The sequence below is a fragment of the Phasianus colchicus genome, chromosome 3 (genome assembly GCF_987193195.1).
Source record: "Phasianus colchicus chromosome 3, bPhaCol1.hap1.1, whole genome shotgun sequence".
NCBI classification, from domain to species: domain Eukaryota; kingdom Metazoa; phylum Chordata; class Aves; order Galliformes; family Phasianidae; genus Phasianus; species Phasianus colchicus.
The window spans coordinates 33613252-33635216 of record NC_143438.1 but is presented as its reverse complement, the minus strand read 5'-3'; the positions used below and the strand labels follow the sequence as shown (position 1 = coordinate 33635216).

General features: G+C 40.5%; 1 long non-coding RNA gene across 3 annotated transcripts; it reads left to right on the top strand.

Moving 5' to 3' along the window:
• The first annotated feature begins 140 nt into the window (after positions 1 to 140).
• Positions 141 to 7874, top strand: LOC116226535 (uncharacterized). Of its 3 annotated transcripts, none has more exons than XR_004166346.2 (5): positions 141 to 1397; positions 2135 to 2258; positions 2449 to 2625; positions 6249 to 6388; positions 6872 to 7874. It is a non-coding gene; the product is annotated as an uncharacterized LOC116226535 (long non-coding RNA). The 3 variants fall into 3 exon arrangements; XR_016465067.1 differs by having other exon boundaries at positions 141 to 1407; XR_016465066.1 differs by having other exon boundaries at positions 141 to 1499.
• Positions 7875 to 21965: the final 14091 nt, after the last annotated feature.

The following is a 21965-nucleotide window of genomic DNA, read 5'->3' as shown; positions in this document are numbered from 1 at the left end:
TTTTGCTGTTTCGCAGCCTCAGTGTGTCCCCTTTTAACAAAAACAAGTGTGTTTCTGTTTTCTTTCTTTCTTTCTTTCTTTCTTTCTTTCTTTCTTTCTTTCTTTTTTTTTTTTTTTTTTTTCTTTTCCACCACCTTTAACATTGAGTCCCCCTTGTCGCCGTTGTTGGACTGGGGAACAAATGAGAGCGACCGTGAGAGGAAAAAGGGCTTTGTAGACGGGCAGCCTGGAACAATTTACCACCAAAAAAGAAATTACAAAAAATATATGTTAAAAAAAAAAAAAAGAAAGAAAGAAAAAGCAGCAAAGCAGATAAGTAAATAGATAAAGGGTGGCTGCCTCTAGCAATCCATCAACGCCACACAGCCCCTATAACTTTGCTGAAAGTCGAAAGGCTTCGAGCTGTACTCCATAGAAATCTTTAGTTCATAATAAAAAAAACAAAAAACAAACGACCCTCAGTGATGCCCCTCTAACCCTAACCCCACCTTCCCCCGCCGCTCCTCTCATGTTTTGCCGACCGACCCACACTCGGGGACAACTATCAGAGGCATTGCGACAGTCCCCGCTGTCTCGCTGAGAAATAATCCCGCAAATCAACGGTGGCGACGTGGGCGCGGAAGGCTCAGAGCACCCCCAGCCCTCACCCCCGGGCGGGGGCGTTTGGAGGGCTCGGGGCTGTCCGAACTTCCAGAGCAAAGGAAGTGTTGGGCCGCGGGGGGAGGACCCAGCGGGCTGCTGCCTCCGTCATTAGCTGCAGGGATCAGCGGCGGGGATGCGTTTTCCTTCTCTTCCCCCTGTCCCTGCAGCGCCGGGTGGAAGGTGCAGCGGCAGACAAAGGACCCCTCGAGGAGGGACCGAGGGGCTCGGCCTCCCTGAAGAACACGAGCTGTCATTGTGACTTGCCCTCTTGTTACGCCGGCTTCCTCGACGTGGCTCGCCCCAACCGCGCTGGGGCCGGCGGCTTCGCCAATTTTTCAACCCTTGGATGGGGAGCGCGGTCGCCCCGACCCTTTTAGCCTAGAGGCGCTGCCCGGGGGAAGCCCGGCGGAACAGAACGAAAGGACGAGGGGCGATTGTCCCCAGCCCGGGGGCTTAGCCGCACATCTCTTCCTCGAGGCACGGGGGAGGGGGGAGGGGGGTAGCTTTAACACTGCCTGCAGGAATCGTTTCCGTCCCTGAGAGTTAGCTCAACTTCTTTCCCCCATCAGCTGGACGCAGCGAGCTTTCACCTCCGTATCCCCAACAGGGAGAGAGGAACCACCCCCGCACTGCTCTCCCCTGGTTCCAAAATCTCACCCTCATTGCAGGAGAGCGACCCTCACACAAAGCTGAGAGGGGCATGAGAGCTGCAGCGAGGTTTGGCGGCCGGCAGAGTCACGTTACAAGGGCTGCAGGTAAAGGAAGGTGGGAGAATGCACTGCCGCTGCCGAAATCTTCTTAGCGCTTCAGATCTGGGTGGAATCCAGAAAAGGTTTCCACTCAGAGGCTTAAGAAATGTGAGTCACCCCCTCCCCCATCCACTCCCATCCCGCTCAAAAGAAAAAAGAAAAAAGTATCACTTGCTTTTCTATCAGCCCAGTATCTTTTGGGGGCGAACTGTGCTATTCTTCACCTGGAAACAGAGCAAGTAAAGAAAGTGCGGTATACCTGGAGCAGTGGTTTGGGAAAGAGGAAAAAAAAAAAAAAAAAAAAAAAGAGGGCAAAATAGGAAGGATGAAATTAAGAAAGAAAAAGGAAGGGAACCCGCCGAGGAGGGAAAAGTTGCAGGGCTGGGAGGAGACCTTTGTTTCTCATTTGCAAAGTTCCCGGCGCGGGGTAAAGAGCGGGGTCCTGTGAGCGCCATTCATTAAGCTGTGCTCAGTAAAGGCGAAGCCCTCAGCGTGCAGCTCCCACTTCTGTATTGGACAGTGCCCGTCTTCCTGACGGGTTATTAAGTCACTTTCTCAGAAAACCTTTCGAAGCCTTTTTAATTTTTTTTCCCCCTTGTGCAAGTAAGCAGGGACTAGAGCCGCTATACTAAGCTACTTAGGTTGAAAATCAGTTTAGCGAAGTCTGTAGATCCTGGGTTTATTCCCCCTCCTTTCCCCCCCTTACTCCTCCTTTCCCTCCCCCCCGCCCCCCCCCCATACAGGAGCAATAGCTGGAGCTTAATCAGAAAAGTGTGCAAAGAACTAAACTGTACGGAAAACTGAAAACATCAGCTGCTGCCGGAAAGCATGGGGAAAACCTTTCCCTAAAGCTAAACAGTCCAAAAGGTTGGTGTGATCACTCCTCTCCCCATAAATTCGCTTGAAATTTTCAAGAGATGGAATACGTTTTCGAAACGGTGATTTTAAACATAATTCGGGTTATAGATATATATGCAGCTTCTTCCTTCTAATTATCATTATTTTTTTCCTGAGCCCCGTGTTTTAGATTCTCCAGTGTCTCCTTAACTTTCGGCAGATTCTAAAGAAAAGGAGCGCGGTGCCAACTCATTAGCTCCGAGGAGTCCCGTAGCGAAGGAGGAACTGGGATCAGAGTGGGACACTGTCACCTTTCCTCTGGGGAGCGGACGCCCGTCTGAAAACAAGCGGGAGAGAAATAGATAGCGGCGCTGGGTGTAATGTGATTACACCTAAGGTAATCGCTTAAAATAAATTGTATACTGTTTAAAGTAAATCGACCTAAATGGCCACGCTCGTATAATTCAGAGATCATTGGGTAGATAAAGTTCTCCTTAAAGAGCCTTTCTTGAGAAGCGGTTTGCTAAGACAGTGGGCTCCTTCCAGTTTCTTAAGGCGATGCATCTGCTGCCAAGAGATTTTCTTTTTATTATGAACAAATCAGTTGAGATAGGGGTCCGATAAGAAATGCAAATCCAGACATAGGGGTCGCTGCTTGGCCGAATTTTAACCAAAGGCTGGTTCTGCAGGAACTGACTGAAGGCGATGTCTGCGGAGCTCGAACACTGACTCTACTAAAAAATGAAGTCAGTGATTTTGATCTGCTCCAGATGTCCTAAGAGTGGATATTGCAGTGCTGGGAATCCGCACCAAATATCTCAGGGCACTGATGGTAATCAGCACAACACATCAGCCAGAGGGGACTGGCAATTGTGATAACCTGCTGCAAATGTGCAGGGCTGGAGATGGCAGTGATAAACCGCTGAAAATATCTTCAAATGGAGATGACAGAAACGTTGAAAGGAGACACCTAACTATGGGGAGGATAAGATACTGAGCAGAGCACAATTTGAGAATGGAACTCTGATATTTATTAGGCTACGCTTCAGCCGCGTAATTTCCACGCATTTTGTGCTGTATCTGCATAGGGATACACGTGCTCACGGAGCTGCGAGCAAAACGCGGCGCTCTTAATAAATCGACCCAAAAAGAAAGAGAAGCTTAAGCACTACAGCGCCTGGTTTAGGGCTGGAGAAGAAAAAAGTTTTCCTTTAATTCTTCTTTGAAACATCCTGGCAACGAGTTCTCCTGCAAATCCTTTCTTGATTTTGAGCTCGCACCGGTAGCAGAAGAAGAGATTTCAGACGATCGCTTCAGTTATTGGACAGTTTCAATTTTCTTTCCCGTGGAAAGAACGCGCAGGAGGAAATCTGCCAAAAAAATAGATTATCCGTGCGATGCTCATTTTCTCACTGTTCTTACCCCGGAGTTTCTCTGCCCTTTTCCTTGCTCTCTTTTTAATGTGTAAGTTTAAAACAACTGTACCATGTTAAGTATCAATCCTATTCATTTTAATGATACGCCTGTGCAGGAGTGAATCCATTAATTTAATATATCTCTCCTAGATTATAATTACGCCCCGACTGTCGACTATTTGGATCACTTGACTGAATTTTCATTAAGAAGAGCGCTCTATCTGATCCAGCGCGGGACCCGGCCGCATTTGTCGGCTTTTGGGGTGCGGGCAGAGGCCGCTCCCCCCGCACTGCCCTCCGGGGCCGCCCGCCGCCAGGCCCCGCTCCTCCGAGCGCCCGTCCCGAGTGCGGCTCATCAGCGCTGATTTATGAGCCTTGTTAAACACTCATTATGACTTTGCACCTTTTTTCAGCAGGGTCTGGAAAACAACCCCACTTTGTGACAACAGGGCATGTGTCAAACAATTATAGGCGCAGAGGCGATGTGTCTCCGGAGCACCGCGCTCCCCCTCCCTCCCCTTCACGCCCAATCCGAGGGACATTTCTGTGAAAAGATGGGGAAAAAAAAGAAAAGAAAAGAAAAAATCTCGCTCCCTTTTGGTAAATTTAACTCACAGCATCAGCAGCCTCCAGCCCTCGACCGTGCAAACGAATGGTTTGGTTTGTCCAGACAAGCACAAAGTTGCATACCTGGTGGATTCCCTAAATGGAAGCGCGTAGGTACGAGTAGTGCAGGGAGGGATCGAAGTCCGAAACGTTTGACTGCAGTCGGGGTAACAGCTGATAAGGCGTTTAACAAAGATGGTGTTATTCAGACAAAGAGGGCATTACAAATATTCGTATTTGTATCGGGCATTTCTCTCTCTATCAATATATTTTAGCAAACTAAGAAAAACTGTTCTCCTCCCCCCCCCCCAGTATCTCGGCAGTGTGTTCTGGTTAATCCTTTATCGGTTGCAACTCGTATTTATTTCTGATAGCAAAGGGAACGCGGAGCTCTTCCTTAGCGCTTTTGCATATGAATTGTTCGAGCTCTGCACACAGGCCTGTATAAACAAGCCGACAAATCTATAGAATGAGTCATCCACCTCTCGGTGTCTGTCTGTCCGTCCGTCTGCCCACCTATCTATGAATATTTTACGGACCCGAACTTAATTAACAACACGATTTCCATTTTGTCTTCGAAATGATCAACTGCAATTACGGGAGATTTTTAAGGTTTGTAATTTGATGTCACCAGACTGTTGCTCGGGGGCAGAGGCACAATTGCTGTGCCAGCTGCAGTTGTATTTATTTGTTTTTCTGTCTTGTTCCTGTAGGGCCGCATTATGCAGGTTTTAATTAGTTTGTGTTTGTATTTCGCCCGTCCCAAATCAATGCCATCCTGGAGCAATGCGATGTAAATTCCTGCGGTACAGGTGTAGCTGCTAGCTCTGGAACACTAGGAAACTCGTGTCTTACAAATGAAAGCAGCGAATGCCATTCAGCCAAACTGTCAGCTTTAAACAGCCAAGAGGAAGGAGATCAAAGCAGAGAGCAGGAACTTCTACTCTCCAGATTAGTCTTTATGGTCTGAACGCCTAATGCTATTAAAGGGAACCAGGACATACAGCACATCGTTGGCTACAAAGTTACTTCTAATTTCTCTAAAGTCCTGCCTTCTTTTGGCCAGTGTAAGCCTTCAGAGCATTTCGAGATGCACTGTTTCCTTTGAGGCCTAGTAGCTACTCATCTGAAATTATGCAGAACTAATACCTTCAGAGACACATTTCTGTTTGTGCACATATTTATATAACTTATCGCCTTTTGAAAGATAATTTTGATTTCCTCCTAGGTTCCACAAAGTCTTTTAATAGAACTTGCAGCAATAAAACCTGAAATTCTAGTATCTCCAGACATGAAAAGTCCCTTTATGTTGTGTTTGGTGTCTCTTCTTTCTTGAAATGACCTCTGTATGGTGGTGTATAAATCTATTATTCCAGTCACTGGGGAATTCTTTTAAAGCTTTCCTTTTTTTTTTTCTTTTCTTTTTTTCTTTTTCTTTTTCTTTTTTTTCCAGGAATAAGAGATTGTTCATCTTTAACTAGGCCACATAGAAATTATGATTCAACAGCAGTGTATATTTAATTAGAGTAATCTCACTTGAATTTAATTACCTAATGAATTATTTGTTTAAAAGGTAAAAAGCCTTGTTTGCCAAGTACAGTGCAACCCACTGATAAGAACTTCCGTTATAAGAACATTAATATTTAAAAAAAACATTTTGCTCTTTTATATTTTAACTCTTTGGTTCAGCCAGCCGACGGTGAGCAGCAGCGGGCAGGGCTCCTAGCCTCTCCCCTCGTCTCCCTGCAGTGGCCCCGCTCAACCAACGCGCACCGCCCCAACGCGGCGAGAGGGGCCGGGCGGGGGAGCGGCGGTGCGCGGGGGCTGCGCCGGGTTAGGTTCGGGGACAAGCGCTGGTGAGGCTCGGAAAGCGGCTCCGGGGGTGCAGGAGGCTGCGGGAAGGTGCCAGAGTGCACCAGGGTGCAAAGCAGTCACCCTTTTGCTTTATTTATTTATTTATTTATTTATTTCTCCTTTTCCTCCTTTTTCTCATGGACAGCGCAGCCAATGACAACCATTTGATTATTTATAATTCTTCGGCCAAGAAAACAAAAAACTGACCAGCCTCTCCACCCTTGACCTTTCTCCAAGTTTTCCAGCCACCGCACTGTTTGTTTCTAAGACACAACACGAGCAGAGGTGAGCTGCAGCACTTGTCAGGGTTGTCTGAAAGCACCCCGCCGCACAGGGGCTATATTATCATCGAATCATTAAACCATTAAGGTTGGAAAAGACCACTAAGACCATCCAGTCTAACCATTATCTGCCCCAGCAAAATAGATAGATAGATAGATAGATAGATAGATAGATAGATAGATAGATAGTAAAATGCATAAGTAAAGAAATAGATAAATATATATATTTTTAATTCAAGACAATCTCTCCTTAGTGTATTCTACTGAATTTGTGCAGCAAAACTTGATCCCTAAAAATAGATACATTTTTCTCTCACACATTTTTTCCCTTCCTTCCTTCCTTCCTTCGTTCGTTCCTTCCTTCGTTCGTTCCTTCCTTCCTTCCTTCCTTCCTTCCTTCCTTCCTTCCTTCCTTTCTCTCTTTCTCTCTTTCTCTCTTTCTCTCTTTCTCTCTTTCTCTCTTTCTCTCTTTCTTTTTTGTCTATAGGATTTGACAGTGTGACCTGTAAAAGGGAGCTCTGTGAGGCTGGCTACCTGTTGCTCAGAATGGGCACTTTTGATCCCTCCTCCCCTCAGCACCACTAGGCCCACACTGGAGGTCAGGGAGAATCAAGGGCTCAGTCTCATCTCTCCCCACACCGCAGCGATGCTCTGGCACTACACATTACACCTGATCACTTTGAGAATAGGGAATAGGCATTAAATGGTATCTCTGGAGGTAGCCAAGGGGGTATTTCTCCCTCTTAGCTACCAAGTGTTTCTGTTTAGGAAACAGCAGTAATAGGGAAAGCACACTGTTGGTACTTTTAAGCCATAGGAAAAGAGAGTGGAAGATCTTCAGTAATGTGGAGGCACTAGTTTGAACTAGGACACACATAGTGTTTGGGGGTCCCCAAGAAGTGCCACTGAAGATCTTGGGCAGTTCCACATGACTGGTTAGCCCAAGGGTGCATGTACCACCTGAGAAGAAATGCATCCATAGGGGTGAGGCTGGATATTCACATCCACACCAGTTGGCCAGCTCACTGCAGACACGTCTGCTTAAGTCCTCTGTCCACTGCAGAGCTGCTTGTGCAGTGATGAATTACAACATCTTGCAGCTATGCTCAACCTCGGCCAGGGCAGCAATGGGGCAGCTCCAGAGACCCTCGATTACAGACTGTGCTTGGCAGTCTGGGAGTGCACTGTATGTCAGGCAGGAACAGAGTGGAAACTCCTGGCCTTCCATTTCCAAGGGTGTCCTGATTTTTGAAGATCTACTAAAAAGAACAGGATACATGAACTAACAGCATCATGGCAGCAGTGAAGCTTACGTGCTCATCAGCATCTCAACTCAGATTTATTGGTGCCAGAAGTACATGGGTCTAATCCTTATTTCATGTTTTCAAGTAGCTATGCCATGTCCTGAACCCAAGAGTCATCTCAGGTCTGTTACATGTGGTGTATAGGCCTCAAAAAACATCAAATCTCACTATTATAATAAAAATGTATAAGGCATTCAAAGCTGACACTGCAGTCATTTCCAAGTCTTGCAGCAAAACTATTACCATTTCTCACAGCCAAAATGCAAGTGAATACATTGCTCTCCTCTACTGTGTGTTCTTTGCACACGGTGTCATTAGAATCAACTGGCAATTCCACCTGAATTTTTGTAATGACTCAAAGATGTTATGGGCATTATAGATCTGTAGGCCTGGCATTTTAATTCTTGAAGGCCTGTGCTTTCCTTAAAGTTATGAGTATAGTAGTCACAGCACATCCACACAATATTGCTTACTCCATTTATTTTGATAATGAAACACATATATTAACAGATCGTATTTGGCTGTGTGTATTTATTCTTGCCCACTTTGGAAGGTGTGTGCATTTCCACTGTATTATTACTGATAAAATACAGCGCTACCATTTAAATCATGCAGTTATGGAGGACAAACTATTAAATAAACCTTAAACTGGAATTTGTTGAATTAAAATTCTTCACACAAGCTCATTGGATTCTTTTTAATATTCTATAAACAACTTAATTTACAACATCACTCCACTTCTCCTATAGCTTTCTTCTTACATTTCAGCATTAGTAGCAGTTGGTGTATTTTCTTTCTTTGCTTTGCTTTCTTTTTCCTTAGATGTATAGTCAGTCTTTTGACTAATATAATTGACTTACGCATCCACTGATGTATGCTGCATTTTAATGATGACTTTTTGTTTTATCCAACAATATTTTTTAATAAGAATCTTGGAATGTATTATAAGTGCAGGTGTGAGCTGTTGCTTTGTTTTTTAATGATCAGTGTAGACCTGGGCAAGATTTTTTTTCCTCTGAAAGATCTACACTCAGATCAGACTATTCATTTTTAGGCGTTAATACGCTTGCATGAATTCCTTTGTATAGGCTTGCTGAACTGTAATTAGCTTTCCTATTCTGTTTCTCTTCTCTACATTAAAATGTTGAAGTCCATGAAACCCATACCTTTTGGATTTGTTTTTTTCTAATAACACAAAAATATATTTTAATGTCAATGCAGTTTAAGCCTGGTCTGTATGAAACAACATTAGTCCATTATAAACATTGCATCAGGATAACAGTGAGGTCAGAAATAAAGGAGTTTAAAAAATAACAGTAATTTAGTGAAAATACTTTTACTGAAATATAGCATTGTGAGAAAATTCTGACATATTTGTTGCTTAGAACAAATATTGACTGGTGGATTAAGAATACAGTTTTTCTTATCAAGAAAGTCCTTTGCTGAATGATTGGTTAGCTGCTCTGAGAAACAGGAAACCATACGGTTCAATTTTCATTTTTTTTTTTTTTTCTATTTAGAACAGGTTTTCCATGGTAGTGAAATTACTGTGGCAATGACTAGAACTTAATATGCAGCCACAGTCTGCAGCATTGTATTCTACAAAGTATCACTGAGTTTACTTTATTGATTCATTGCATTTTTTTCTTTCCTGAAACTGCTGTTCCCCATCTCATGTTACACTTTATTTAAGCACGGTACTACTCTACCAGAGATGGCATTTTTAAAAATTTTGCCTGGGGTTGAGAACACTCAAATAATAATAAGAGCATCACATCTCGCGTTAATTTTTCATGCATAACTAGGCTGCTTCAATTTACAAGACAGTATGGATAGATATATAGTAGTTGTTATGATTATTTTTTTCCACATGCATTCTACTGTTTTCTCATATGTTTTGCATTGCTCCCAGACAAGATAAATTTTAGAAGTCTAAATCATGATGTTCAGAGACTTACAGACATTATTAAGAACAGTCAGAAATTATGAGCGTTTATAAACACAACAGGCCCAAATTAAGACCCTAAGCTTAGCAGCTGGAAGCTTTCTGAGGTTAATTACCACATGAAAAGAGAAAATATGTAAGGAACTATGTACTCAATGTATGCTGCACCCTCAAGTTAAAGAGGCTACCAATGGAATAAAATATTGGTCAATGTGAGTATAGATCTGGACCTCTATCCTTAAATCCAAACAAATAACACCTGGGCTTTTTTGGAAGATTGTGAGATACTTGAATAAAGCCAGGTAAAAAAAAAAAAAACCCTAAGCACAGCAAATGTTTTGAAGGTAAGGAAAGTAAAAGGCCGTATCCTGCAGAACTGGGCTGATAACAGGTAGGAAAATATTTACTTTTGTTTCTTTTCTTATTTATTTCCTCAGCTTTTCCATGAGTATCACAGACAGCAATAAGATCATTCAATTTTTCACAGGTGTGTTTTCTTTTCTCTCTCTCTCCTTGTCTAGATCAACAAGTGCAAGTATTTACAGTAGTTCATACTGTGCTGGCATCATTGTTGCAACTGCACTAACATGGAACACTGTTACCATAAACATTTCTATAGTAACCTTAATAATTCCAATACTTCATGGAAGTAGTTGCACTGGTGTAGTAGATAGTGCCAGCATAATTCACAACAATCTCACAATCCTTACAAAGCCTGCACTGTGCAATTTCCTTCTTCTTCATATAATTTACTTGTTCTGAACCACTTCTTGTTTCATATAGTGATGAATATCAGCTCATTTAGTTCAAATAAAATAATCTTTCCAGATATTGATTGGAGCTCTGACTAGTCCCCGCTCCATGAATCTGTTTTAGGACCTGTTGGGAAGCTTCCCCATAATGCAGTGCCACTGAGTTTTGATAAACAAACTTCTGTGTTAATATAACAAACAATTTCCAGAGAGTGCACAGAGGTTTGCTGAGACTTTCTTGCACTGTTACAAGTTTATTCACTCTTTTAAACTGTGAAAAGCTCTGTGGATGTGAAAAAAACCTTTCTAGCAGAAACTGAATTATTCACTGGAAGAGTGTGGTCAAGATTCCTTGCCATCTCAATTTCACTCCTGTTTTGTTTGCTTGTTTCCTTTTATTGTGAATTGTTATGAGTGAAGCCTTGAAGTCCTGGAAGCAGAACACACAGATTATTTTCTTTCAATATGGCACAGAAGCAGAAGAATAGTCCTTTCTTGGGGGAAGGAACAGCACAGCATTGAGAACAATATTGGGCTCCTGGTTTTTACTGACCAATAGAGCTGCTAATAATGTCACTTGCAGTGACAGATAAAACTTGAACATTACTAGTTAGTTTCTTCTGGAATACAGCATTTTTCTCTTAATTGTACTTTATTTTTCATCATTCCTCTTCAGGCCTTCTCCTTTCTAATCCTTTGCCCATGTATTGCCATTTTTTCCTTCCTTCTTTCCATCTTCTGTGTTTCTATTTATCCGTCTCCTCCAGCTCATTTTTCTCAACTCCATATTTGACTCTACATTAAAACCACTCATGCCTTTTTGGCTGTTTTTATTGAAAGCGGCATCCCCATATTCTTCACGCTTATAATGTGGAAAGAGAGCTGGAGGCACTGCAAAAACCACTCTCCGGTTCAGATCCTAAACCCAAGAAGTCTCAAGGTGAGCAGACCACTGACTGGCATATAAAGTTCCAAGGGTTGTGACTGTGGAAATAATTTCTTTTAGGAGAAAGTTACTAGTGGAGACACCCATAAGTTCATGGGAGAACCCATATTGTTTCTTATCAACCTAGGAGCTCAGGAAGAGTGCATCTTTAGCAAAGTTTGCAGATCACACCACCTTGGTTGGGAGTGCCTCTCGCACCAGAGGACAGGTTGTTATTCAGGAGGACATCAGTAGACTGCAGAAAGATATTCTGAGATACAGGTGAATGCAAAGTCCTAGCCCTAGTCTGGGAAGACATCCGTGATCAAGGCTTGGCATCAACTGGTTGAAAAGCAGCTTTGTGAAAAATGACCTGTGGACCTAAGTGGACAGCAGGAGGAACAGAGCCAGCAGTAAGCAACAGCTGTAGGGAAGAAGGTCAACTGTGAAATGAGCAGTAACAGTGTGAGTGTAGCCAGCAGGTGGAAGGAAGTGACTCTTCTCTATTTTAAACTTGTGAGATCCCGTACAAAGTTTTTTTTTTTTTTTTTTGAGGTTTCCTAGTAAAAAATAGGTGTTGCCATACTGCAGTCAGAGTAGTCGAGGGATTACCAAGACGATTAGAAGACTAGTGCACATGCACTAGCGAGGTTGAGAAAATTGTGGGTGCTGTACCAAAAACAAGTGAATGACAGATCTTATTGCTCTTCTTGGGTACCTCATGGTAAGGTGTGAAAAAGATTGAAATAGACTCTTTTTAGAGGTGGCAGGACAAGGAAGAGAAAACACAGATTGTTGTATGGGAAATTTTGATTAGATTTAAAAGAAAGTACTGACAAGTCTCAAAAAAATTCATAGTTGGTCTTTCTTTGAAAGGAAGGTGCAAACAAACAAACAAACTTGATACAAATTATTGCATAATTTTGTAGCAGATGAACTCATAGCACCATAAGAGTGGAGCTAACATCCTTGTTCGCATTACAGTAAAGGATGCAGCAATAATTCATCAATTGTATTGATTATTGGTATATTTAATTCCTAATTTTGCAGGGTCATCAGAATACGCTATGTAATAGCACTGTTACTTTTTTGTCATAGGTATACAGCAGAACTCATACATATATAGGCTTGATAGCTAAGAAAAAACTTGACAGATACAGTGAGATCTGTAGCAAGCTAGTGAAATCTGGCAAGAACTGTGCCATCTTAATCAGAAAGTCATTTCCATGTCCAAGAAAGAATGAAGAGAAGGGAGGAAAGAAGTGACTAAGACCTGAGGTATTGTCATCATCCAGTTGATTAACTGGGTTTCCTACACAGATGATTCTTTAATGGCCTGCTTCAGGGAATATACAAGAAGCAAATTTGCTTGTAGATGTTCAGGAAAGCATTGAGAAAGTGAACCAGTTATTATCATGTACTATACTTCTTAGTATATACTTTTTTTCTGAGCACACAAGTAAATAAGAAAAGGATATGAAAAAATAACTCTTTCTAGAAGAAGAGCTTTTGTCTATGGTAAGGCTAATACAATTTATCTCTCTTGGCTTGCAGTGTCCCAGGAGAGCCTCATGGCCCATTCCAAGATTACGATCCTTTGTCATATGTTACAAAAAAACAAAGAGAAAGTCAACAAATATCAAATGCATGAAGGGGCAGTGGGAACAGGAATGGATTTAAAAGTTTTTGTAGTGTTGAAATGGGAGTGTTCTTTGACCTTTCTTAATCCTAATTATTGTTTATGAAAGAACAAATGCTTCTAAAAAATATACGCTTACTTGTGGAATTAATCATAATTACATGGCATTCTGAAATATTTCATAATTTTGTAATTGTTTAATGTAATGGTGTTTAGTGAACATAATTCACAGTAATTCCCTTATTCTTTCTTTGTCTAACCAACAATCATCTTTGTAATATGTAATAGAATCATGAACTAAACAAAACTGTACATGTAAGTGTTCAAAACATTTCCATTTGTCTTTTGTTTCAGTAGGAATCCAAAACAAAGTTAATCTGATCAGCGGGGATCAATAGAAAAGTGAGTGAAGATTCTTATTTCTTTGAAGCCAGTGAAGGCAATGAAATAATCCTCCTAAACAATGAAGGCCCTTAATTCAGAGTCTTGAACACTGAAAGACATTGTGAAGTGGGATTTGCAGTGTTTCTGGTTTTAATTTAAACTGTACAAACAGGTGCAGTAATGGCAGGTGAATTGCTCTTATTACATTGTTGCAAAACTATAAGGCAAAAAAACACAGAAATGTCCCAGACCTGATTTAGTAAGGATTGGAATAGTAAAAACCATCTGAAAAGAGCTTCTGAAAATACTTTTTTTTTTTTTTTTCTGTCTTCTCTTCTCCCCTGTCCACTTCTTTCCAATTTCAATGTATCTGTGTTCTTCCTTTCTTTGTGATTTCCTCATATTTACAAGCAGAATGACAACTGCATTTTTGGGACTGCTTACCTGTGTGCACTGACCACCTGTGGGAACCAAACCAGGCAGTCCTCAGCACTCTACAACAGGATGTCTTCATCTGAAACACTGATAGCAGACCAGACTGCTGAGGGTGTTCTGTGAATTTTCCAGTCTTATGAGAGCACTAGGCACTGTGAGATATGCCCACTACAATGAGCCACAAGAACTGCATCAGGTGGGGAATGGCCAAGCACAGGTGCAGAGCCAATGGGGTGGGGATGTGTTTTCCAAGGAAAGAAAACTGGGCAGTCCTGGTCATGGCAGTTAGGGTCAAAGGAGAGTCCAGATCATCATTCAAGCCTGAAGTGGGTCTCAAGTTGAGACAGAGATGTAAGTTAGCAATGTAGGATCAGGTCTGGCAGCAGTAACCAGGGCTGCAGTTAGCCTGTTGACCTCTGGACAGAACCATAGCAATAAGACAACTCTGAAGTTAAGCTGTGAAGTCAATCCTTGGGTCAGAGTCCATATTAGCAGAGTGCATGGCCAGGCATGACCACGACAGCTGGAGATCCGCATTCTACAGCATAGCTCAGGCAAGGACTGACTACTCCAAGCTGAGCCCCTGGAGCAGGGGTGTGAAGGAAACCTACTTGAGGACCAGGATATCAGTGCCCTCAGGGCCTTGGTAAGCATATGTGACAGTGGCTGATCAGTAATCTGAGAACAAGAGTAACTGATGGATATTTTGCCAGAAGGTGCAGCACTTGACAGGTAACAAGATGCAAAGAGGGGCCTTCAGGCTCATGATTAGGCAGCAGATCAAGCTGGGCAAAGGAAAGCATGAATGACTCTGATCACACTGAAGTTGATGGTTGTGCTTTTGTGGACAGCAGGAGGAAGATGATTTCACTTTCTACATTTCTTTTTACTGCACAGGCCTGTGAAAATGCAACATGTGTCTGGGCCACCACTGGGCCACTGTTAGCATGTTGGGAAGAAAAGGGTGATTTTTTTAGTAATATTTTCCTGAATTTATCAATCTCCTTATTCCATTACTTTGTACTCAGTCACTGAGCCTAGTCAGTAAAGAAAATATTTATATCAAATATTTATATTCACTATTATCATTTCTGTGTCTCTTGTAGAAGGAATTGAGGGTTGAATGACTCCTCTCTGTATCTTGGCCTTTTGATTTTTTTTTTTGTCTCTTCCCTTTTCTTGTAATGTAAGATGAAAATAAACTTGTGAACCTTGGGGTAAAATGTTTATCTTTGCCCAAGGTGGATTTGCCAGTCTTGACACTTTATGCATTTGTTTGAAGATTCTAGACAGGTAAAATATAGCTAACCATGGACTCACAACTTTAATCATGATGGCTGCAATCATTGTGAATGTCATTTCAAATATATTTAGTTCATATATTTTCTCCTGCAGAAAAATTTCTCCAACCTAACTACCTCCAGCAACTCAGGGATCCATAACCATCAAAACTGCCACAGAAGATTATTTTCATGGCATCAGAGGAGAGGCATGATGCCACAGTCCTGTACATATCTTCAAATAGCATCTCCCCAGATAAGATCCTCTTTGTTTCAGAAAACATGGGCACATTTGATATGTACTATTCATTTACTTCTTCAATAGCACATTCAGAGATAACATGGGTTACACTAATTGGCTAAACAAGATTTGGAATTTAACAAATCCTAATGTTCAGAAACATCTTTTTCTTTAACAAAAACAACACAGGTAGTGCTTGCCTCGTCTGACAGCACTGTGAACTGGAGTCAATTCAGAAGTGTAAGAATGAGATTCTAACAACGTAAGAAAATAAAACATGCTATTTATCATTGTTGTAGTGTCATCAATTTGTAATTTCTATTGTTCTTCAGAATAATGGGATTTATTGAGGCAGTTTATCCTCAAGTCACATGATAGATAATATGTGTGAAGAATGAAGAGGATTTTAAATAGCAAAAGGAAAAAAAACAAAAGAAAGGAAAAGAGAAAAAACACCTTAAATTTAGTAGAAAAACACAGCAAGGAGATCTATACTTTAGAAACTATCTTATTTATTTCTGGAACAAACAGAAATCAAGTACACAGAGAATAGAAAAAGTTAAGTTATAAAAATCCAGATATTTACATATTTATTGCCATGTTCAAAAGGAAATAAATATAATTGTGTGTGTGAAATGCTTTCAAAAGCTGTCCTTGGAATCAAAGGATTAGATAAACATGCTGGTCACTATGTATCTGGGATATACACCAACACTCAATATTCACAAATCGTTACATGGCTGTTGGACACCTGAAATTCTATTGATTTCTAAAGCTCAATAATGTATGAAAGACAGATTCAAAAGAGCAGGCAAGCAAACAAGCAATTACATAGTACCGAGTCTCTTAACATGCACAAAAATCACTACAATAGGAACAAACGTTCTGAGCAGATAAAGAACCTTAGTTCATTATGGCAGCAACCATAACAGGAAATCCTTCAAACGGTGATTGTATAAAATTAAGGATGATATAATGAAAAAGAGCATTGTAAATCAAGCAGTAGGGAATTTCAAGGATCACAAATTTTTGTCTGATATAAATTACAACAATCAATTCTAATGTATATAATTTCTTTTTTAATGACTGTTACCAAGAAAATATGAATTCTAAGATAAAATTCCAAAAAGTTTAAATCATGATAGTGACTCGAAGTTTAATTCTTATTTAGTTTCCAACTTACTGGAAAGTGAACATGAACAATACATGTAAGGTTATATGATTGTCTAAATAAATGTTTGCTTAGATTCTAAGTCAGCAAATAACACTCTTAAAGTAATTATCATGGTAATTGGACATAAAGAATTTACCTCATTATTTGTCTCACAGATTTTTAGCATGATTTGAGTGACATACATTCAATTCAACTGAAAACTGTGGAAAGATACTAGTACAAAACTGATGTGTGTGTGTCTCAACACTTTGCAGAGCTTATTGTTCTCTGGATCTTCTCATGATTACATGAGAAACACTTCAAAAACAACTGCCTGAAATATGAGAAATGTAATTTTGAAAAAGGGTATCTTAAGATTTACTCCAGGAATGCTGTGCCTTGTTTTTCACCTCACTGGAGTTATCAGTTATCTCTTGGATGGCTTAACAGAGATGGCCAGTGTAACACTGGGCTCCATTTATGGCAATATCCATATGTCCTAATTAGAGAAAAGATATGTCAGATAAAACTGTAATATAAATATGAACTGCTCTGTCTAGCATTAACCTATTTTGATACAAACTGGTCTGGCATCACGGGCAGCCAAGGAAGATTTTCTTCTTTTGGTTTACAAACAAAAGACGAGCACTGCAAGACTACAGGTAAACACAAATCCAACAATGCTTATAATTTGGCCTAGGGTTGACTCTAGAGTACCTGCAGGCAATCTCATGCAATGTTAAGTATGCCTAGTGCATTCCAGTTCCCCCTAGGAGGCAGCTTATAATGGATATTGGCTAATAACTTTGTCTTATGACTTAGTCAGATGCCAAACCAATGTTTTGCATAAATAAACCTAGGTTGTCATACATTTCTGCTGCCTAAAGAAAAATTCCCATGTTGCACACAGATTGTTCCCCTCTTGTGAGAAAAGTCAGAAAAAGGCTAGATGAAAAGTGCAATAATTTTATCTCTGTTTCTGGGATTAAAATTTTGCTGTCCATACTATCTTCAGTGGGTTCTGTTCAAAATCAGAACTTCAACTTTGTATCCTCCTATATGAAATAATGAATAGTAAACAGTTTTGGCAGTTGCCCCACTTTATGGTATTGGCATTGGTGTGGGAACAGTCTGAAACTACCCAGTTCACAGAGAATTGGAATGTTGGGTATGTAATTGGCAGTACCATCCGATGTCACTGATTGTGTGATATTAGTGATCACGTATGAAGATAGATTATACTTAAATGATGATCTTAAATTGTTTTGCAGATCTTCAAGAGACTGTAAGTGAAGTTTTGTGTCCACTCTTTATTGGACTTGAGTACTTTCACAGCATATTCTAATTTATATCCTATTCAACATTGAGGTTTCAGCTAAAGCAGAGCCATTCTTGGAAAAATGTAGCATTAATAGAATCTCCAATGCCTTTGCAGTGAGGCAGGAAGGAAGTATAATTTCCATGAATCATGTGATTTCTTGGTACAATACTGGTTGTCTTCTGTGTGACAGATATGGTTTTCAATATGTATTCTGTTTAGATGATAGCAATGTTGTCTGATAATAAGGGCACATAAAAATCTAATCTCTTGTCTTCTTTTTATATGATTGGAGCTAACAAAAGTGTTAAGAGGAGAGCAATTTCTTTGCAAAGAATTTTTTGGTTATTTCCATTATAACAATAAGATTATAACAATAAGATTTTAATTAGTTATTAAAATATATTAAGAGATAAGTAAGTTATTTTCTCCTCTGATTTTCCAGCGTGCCATACATTCACTGTGTTATTCAGACAGAAAAGACTACATCCATTACATTGAAAGTGTTCTTTTGAGTAGTCACTTCTTATGAAATAGTAAGGTTTGAGCATAGAGATGAAATAAATATTGCATTTAGGCTGGTAGAAATGTACTACATGTTTTACAATGAATTCGTTATTTACTTTCCCTTAACCTGTTATGATTCCACAAATACAATTTCATCAATTCTTGTATTTTTTCTATCATACACTCCAGGTCAGGGCCTTGATAGAAGAGAATTAAGAACTGCACTGCTGGCTAGAGTCTTTTCAAAAATCAAGAGATCGTATTTTTCGACAGTTCTCCAGTGAACTTGTGATGCTGGATTCTGGTGATTATCCTCAATGTCTGTGCTTTTACCAAGGAACTGTGGTGAAACATGGAAGAATGTCTTCCTCAAATCCTGTCTCTGTGTCTGAGCTGACTGCCTAAACACTTGCTATTTTCCACAGTTCTCACTTGCAGAACCTGACAAAATTCATTCTTTCTCCTGTGTTTTTTTTTTTTTTTTTTTAATTTTTTGGAAGGGGGGACAAAGTCAATCTGCTCTCCACTATAAATAGCTGCATATGGTAATAATAGCTCTGGTAAGCAGCCAGGTGAATACCAAACCTTCCTTCAGATGCCCCAGCCTTTACTGATGTGAAGGTTTGCATGCAGCACCATCTGTCAGGGGTGTTCATTTATCATTAACCAACTGGGGAGACAACATGAGCTCAAATGCCACCGGGAGAGAGACAGTATCTCTTATTTAAATGCTATGCATTTGTTTCAAGGAAAATTTGTAAGCAGAATGTAGGGCTAAATGTATTAAATAAGTAATTTGCTCTGAGTCAGATTCTGCTGCTTACTTATAAAGATAAATACTTTATTTAGCAACTGACTAAGCATTTCAAGTGGTGTGAAATATTACCTGCACCAGATTTCAAGTTCAGAAATTTGTATAATTTTGTGGAAATATCAGAAACTGTTAAAACATGGGAGACAGTAGCTATTAAGACTTCCAGTAACAGTGAGAGGTCATTTCATTCTAGTGTTGTCCAGGCAGAAGGACTGTCTGGAGAGCTTACAATTCCATTTTTAAGAATCTCAGTTGCTGATATTTAGTAATGATTTTCAGAGCCTTAAATCTCAGCCAAGCTTAAATTAATTTTTTAAGGGGCAGCAGACCACAGTACTATCCCCTTCTGCATTCCTTTTTCCTACCTCAAAACATATTGGAGGATCCTGTAAAAGTTGACACCATACAACCAGTAAGAAGTAATGTATAAACACCATGCAGGTGAAGGATAATACAGGCTTTGGGGATCTCAAGAGATCCATAGTCCAGATTTCTGCTAAAAGAAGGATCAGTAGTGAGATCAAATCAGCCTGTTTGAGGCTTTATCTAGTTAGGTCCTGAAACCTCCCAAAGAAAGAGCCTCTCTGGGTGACCTTTTCACAGTCTTGACTGTATTCAAAGTGATAATGTTTTCCTGATGTCAAGTCCAAATTGGCATCTTTTTTTTTTTTTTCTTTTTGGCTCTTATTCTCTCTAATGGTTGAACAACTTCAACTGAAACTAAAAGAGGTATTAGTTCCCCTGGCTTGTGTTTTGTCTTTTTGATTCAGAGGGCATTTTCCCAAAACTTTTTAATCTGAGCCAAATGAAGTATACGGATATATGTTTAGGCATATGGGACATTTGAGTACCTCTGTGGTAGGATGGGGGTAGTAGAGGTTTTGAGGATCTTGATTCTGGAGGAAGTGCATTTTCCTGTCCTTAGGCAAGTAAGACTTATTCTCAGTAAGAATATTCACAAATTTTGTGGGACTGGCACTCTTAAGAATATGTTTGTGATTTGAACAAAGAGACATTTGGAACTGTTGGTATCTTGTGTATTTTCAGTTTTGTGATGGGAATCACATTAATGAGAACATCTGACTCAGAATGTTAATGCTAATTCTCTTATGAGATAAAACAAATAGATAAATTGACAACAGCATCACATTGTACAGCTGATCTTTTCCACACAAAGTACTATTTCCAGGGAAAACAACAGCATCTACTGTAAACTGTAAAACTTCCTCTGGACAGTTAATTAACAAATCTATATCAGTTAACTTTAAACCATTATTAAGTGCAAAAAAACCCCAGAAGTTTAAATCAGCCATGAATTCAACTGTATGTTCCATGCTAATTATCTCCATCATGACAATCTGTTTCTAAGGTGTGCTAATGATAGGTGATACAGAGGGTTAGAAAAGTTATGTAGCACTTTATCTCACTGTTTCTTCTGAATGTGGCATGAAGAACTGAGATTTTATGAAGGTCCAAATAAAAACTTCTTAGATTCTAATATAACAGCCACCATGTCCCCCTTTTTACTACTCTTCATTGTCTATCCTCCTGGAAATCAGCTCTGAACACATTCTTCCAGGAAAATTGCACTCAGACTTCTTTTGCAGTTTAAAAATGTGCCATGCCAAGTCATCAGTCTGTTTAGTGACCACAAAAACACGACCTTCTGAAAGACCTCCCTTGCATTGGATGCAATTTTCATTTCTATTTTCATGAGTCTGTCATTGTAGTTGAATAATCTAACATCTGGTTTTGAACAGATAAATATATGTAAATGTGAAGACATTCATACATGAACTGTAAACTGCTATGATACTTTATTTCATTTAGCTGCATTATATCTGGTTTTGCTTAGAGTAATGGATGCCAAGAAGCAGAAATTCCTCGGCTTTTATTTACAGTTGCTCCTCAAATCTTCTCTAAGCTATCACTTTTGCTAGACATAACTGCATGACACTCCTTCAGAATTTCAATGCAAGAAATTAAAAACTTAGACAACCTATTAGATCAGACTTCAGTCTAAGCATGGAAAATGTAGAATTTGGAAGATACATCAGGTCCCAAATGTTTAATCTGGCCCAGTGGTTGAGAGGCAGCAACTACTTGGCTGTATAATACATAAATTGTTGCAAATGCATTTGGGTTGGCAGTGCAGTGGTTTAGTTTGTGGTAGCAATGGTAATGAGAAGACGGTTGGACAAGATGATCTTACAGGTTGTTTACAACCTTGTGATTCTATGATTCTATGATTCTATGCAAACAGATGTAAGCATGGAGCAGTACATGTGTTAGAATCATAGAATAACACAAGTTGAAAGGGACTCAAGATTCATTGAGTCCAGTTCCTGCCTGCACACAGGACAACCTGAAAATCAAGTCAAGCATGGAGAGAATTGGCCAAACACTCTCAAAACTTCAGCCGCTTGGGATTGTAGGAGCCTGTTCCAGTGCCTGGACCACAACCTCTGGTGCAGACCCTTTCCCTCACCCCCAAATGCCCCTCCCCTGACACAGCTCCATGCTGTTCCCTTGGGTCCTGTTGCTGTCAAAGGGAGCAGAGCTCAGCGCTGCCCCTCACTCCCTGTCAGGAGCTGCAACTTCCATGAATCACAGAATCACAGAATCACAGAATTGCCAGGGTTGGAAGGGACCTCAAGGATCATGAATCTCCAACCCCCCTGCCACATGCAGGGCCACCACAACCATTCCACCTAATGCTAGACCAGACTGCCCAGGGCCCCATCCAATCTGGCCTTGAACACTTCCAGGGATGGGGCATCCACAACCTCTCTGGGCAGCCTGTTCCAGTACCTCACCACTCTCTCTGTAAAGAACTTCCCCCTGACGTCCAACCTAAATCTCCCTTCCCTCAGCTTAAAACCAT